The 3677-nt window shown below is 48.4% G+C and overlaps 1 protein-coding gene across 1 annotated transcript in view; it reads left to right on the top strand.

The window, feature by feature from the left end:
• Window positions 1–455: 455 nt before the first annotated feature.
• slitrk6 (SLIT and NTRK-like family, member 6) overlaps window positions 456–3677 on the top strand; it is an 18425-nt gene continuing 15203 nt past the window's right edge. Inside the window, exon 1 of the mRNA XM_079996946.1 lies at window positions 456–967. The gene's annotated coding sequence lies outside the window, so the exon portion shown is untranslated. The remainder of the gene's footprint in view (window positions 968–3677) is intronic.

Genomic DNA, 3677 nt, shown 5'->3' with positions numbered 1-3677 from the left:
AACTAATAGAATGACGCTGAAATGAACCTAACATTAAACAGCTTTGTATATTTATAGTATATACATGTATATTTATATATATAGTATATTATAGAGGAGGAGGAGGAGGAGGAGGAGGAGGGGCGGGGGGCGTGGCTATGCCGTTTGTCGCCGTGGCCCCGCCCCCAGCACGCAGAGCCCGAGGAGAAAGGAGCCGCACGCCCCGCACACAGCGCCCCGCACTCAGCGCTCCGCACACAGCGCCCCGCACACAGCGCCCCGCACACAGCGCTCCGCACACAGCGCTCCGCACACAGCGCTCCGCCCGGCACAGGAGCCCCGGCCCCCCTGCGCGCTCAACACCATTAGAATTAACCGGTCTGCGGAGAGAGAGAGAGAAGAGGGAGAGAGAAGAGGGAGAGAAGAGGGAGAGAAGAGGGAGAGAAGAGGGAGAGAAGAGGGAGCATGATCTTAAAGCGGAGGATCGCGGGAGATGGTGAAGGGGACGCGCCTCGTGGATTTCTAACCCCGGTGTGAGAAGAAATCAAGAAGAAACAAACAAACGAAAAAACAACAAAAATCATCGGGGGATTCCAGTGGAGGAGAAAACACCACCCCCCCCCCCCACCACCACCACCCCCAACCCCCACACCCGAAATAAACCGAAACAAATGGGGATTAATGTCCCCTGAGTGACTCTGACGGTCCCCGCACTGTCTTTTTTTTAAATTTTTTTTTAATTATTTTTATTTTAAGAGGAATCGCTGGAGCCCGGCAAAAAAAAACATCAACAAAAAAAAAAAACAAGGACAAGAACAACAACAACAACAACAAGTAAAATACAAAAGAAGGAAGAATTCAACAACTCAAGTGTCCTTGTGAAGGTGAAGGTGACCACTTCTCCAATGCGTCGGACCTGCGCGTCTCCAGATGGACAGACTGTGGAGCAACTTGGAGTAGGCTGCCCCCTGTGTCCCCACTTTAGCAGGTAATTGGCCTTATTGTAGTTTATTTTTTGTAATTATTATTATTATTATTAGTAGTAGTAGTAGTATTATTATTATTTTTGTTGTTGCTGGGTTTTTTGAGAAGTAATCCAGGTGTCCATGTCCATGCTGTCCATGTCATGCCACGGTTCATCCAACCAAGCCACCCATATATATATATATATATATATATATATATATACATACCTATGTGTGTGTGTGTGTGTGTGTGTGTGTGTGTGTGTGTGTGTGCGTGTGCGTGTGCGTGTGCGTACAATAGATGAGCTGCTGCGTCATGCCACGGACACAGGGGTGGGTGGATGGTGCGGAAGATTTTTTTTGGACACGTACTGTATCACAGGCTCTGTGCTGCCCATCTGCACTGGGGTTTTTTTTTCACGACACGCAGGTGCCAGCCAGGGAAGTCTGGTGAAAGTCCAGAACTGAGAGTGTGGGGGGAGAGAGAGAGAGAGAGAGAGAGGAGAGTGTGTGTGTCTGAGTGTGTGTGTGTGTGTGTGTGTGTGTGTGAGTGTGTGTGTGTGTGTGTGTGTGTGTGTGTGTGTGGGTGTGTGTGCGCGTGTGTGTGATCTCGATATTGATCTTCATCAGCTGTGTTCACTGTTCGAGCGTTCACATCGTACTATATTCATATTTCGCTGCATTTATTATTATTATTATTAATATTATTATTATTGATGTTGCTGTTATTATAACAGATTTTATTGTTGATATTGTTCTTATCATAATAATTTATATCGTTTTTATTATTATTCTTGTTATTATTATTATTATTATTATTATTATGCTGTTGGCTCTGCCTGCTTTGGCAACACTGTAGAATATGTGTTCCTGCCATGTCAATAAAGCCTAGTTGTAGTGAACTAAGAGGAATGAGAGAGAGAGAGAGAGATCACACCTGGCTCCTTTCCAGAAACAGCTGTCTCATTGCAAGATGCAGCAGAAAGATTCACGCCGCAGCTTTAGTCAAACATCCTGGTTTGGCACTCGGATCGCCGCGGCGCACTGAGCCCGGGTTAACGCGGCGTAATGAGCGTAACAACAGCCCTAATAAAGCTGTTATTACGCCGCTAATTACCACTCACCGCTTTCCGCTCAGCCCTCTCAGTCGCGGTGAAAAAGGTGGATTCAGTGTGATCGGATTGACATTCACATTATCTCAACCAATTAATCGCCGGCCTGACCGCGCGGATAAGAGCTGATTAATCGTGAATTGCTTTTTTCTCTTTATGTATTCAGTTGGTGCGATTCCCCCCTCTTCACGGTTTGTGTGGGTTTCTTTTTTTGTTTGACACCGCGGTGAAGGGATTAACCTAACCACGCCACACGCATAAGCTGCCATACCTTAATGTTATAGAACTATGAATTATCAAACACCTTTGTCGCCTCTGGTCCGCACAATGACAAGGTGGCCCCTTTGCAACAAAAAACACATGCTCATCAAGGGGCCCCGCGGTGACGGTTTCAGAATCCGGCAACCGGATTTGGGCCATTGCCAACCATATTGTGCAGTCCGGTTGCCCCATTAAAATAAACACGGTGTCGGTATGCCTCTGTATGCTGACAAATTCATGCCAAGGAAAACAGGAATATCGAAGTATGGTTGAGGAGTGCATGGGATCATTATCACGAAATTATAACACGATTCAATTTCCGCAACCGTTTTGTTAGTCTTGGCAGCTAACTTTTAGAGGTAGGTTGCCAGGTTGGCAATATCATCATCATACATTGTAGTGATGAACATAGTCTAATGTATTGAATAGGCGGCGGCCTATTTATATTGTTCAACCTACCAACATATCGGCCTATTCATTGACCATATATAGACATGTAGGATGTGCTGTATTCAAATCCAATGGAAAAATACTTTACGCCGATTTTATTTCCGAAAAGACCCTGCGACGTCGTCGTCGGCTCAGCTCTGGCCCCGCGTCGACAGACACGACAGCGTCCTTCCACCCGTCCCATGAGGGAAAACCCTCCGGGTAACTCCGGAGGCAATCCCCCTCTTTTCCGATCTGTTTCTTTATTCCCAAAGCCGAGGGGAGAAAAAACGCCCACGGAACATTGGATCTACCGACGGGAAAAGCAAGCAGGCGTCCGGGGAGCTGAACTGAACCAAACCGAACTGAACCGAGCTGAGCCGCAGCCGCTGCCTCTCCAGTGGGCAGATGTCGTAATTATCACTCTCCGGCGGACGACCGAGGGCAGCGGAGGGGGAGGAGGAGGAGGAGGAGGAGGAGTGGGGGTGTCTCCACGGATACAGGGAATGGAGGGTAGTGGTGGTGGTGGTGGTGGTGGCGGTTGGGGGTCCTGGTCCCGACATAATAATAATTGGAGCCTGGGAACCCTGCGGCATGCCGCGCCGCAGGTCTCCTGAAGGTTGACGGACGGGTCGGTGCACACACGCACACGCACACAAACACACGCACGCCAACACACACACACACACACACACACACACACACACACACACACACACACACACACACACACACACACATACACACACACACATACACACACATACACACCCACACACACCCGAGGCTGTTCTCCTGTGTCAAGCTGAAATGCAACAAGTACCATTCTCTCACTCTCTCTCTCTCTCTCTCTCTCGCTCCCTCTCTCTCTCTCTCTCTCTCTCTCTCTCTCCCTCTCTCTCTCTCGCTCCCTCTCTCTCTCTCTCTCTCT

The sequence above is a fragment of the Zeus faber genome, assembly GCF_960531495.2.
Source record: "Zeus faber genome assembly, chromosome: 2".
Taxonomy (NCBI): domain Eukaryota; kingdom Metazoa; phylum Chordata; class Actinopteri; order Zeiformes; family Zeidae; genus Zeus; species Zeus faber.
This window is presented reverse-complemented; position numbering and strand designations above follow the sequence as displayed.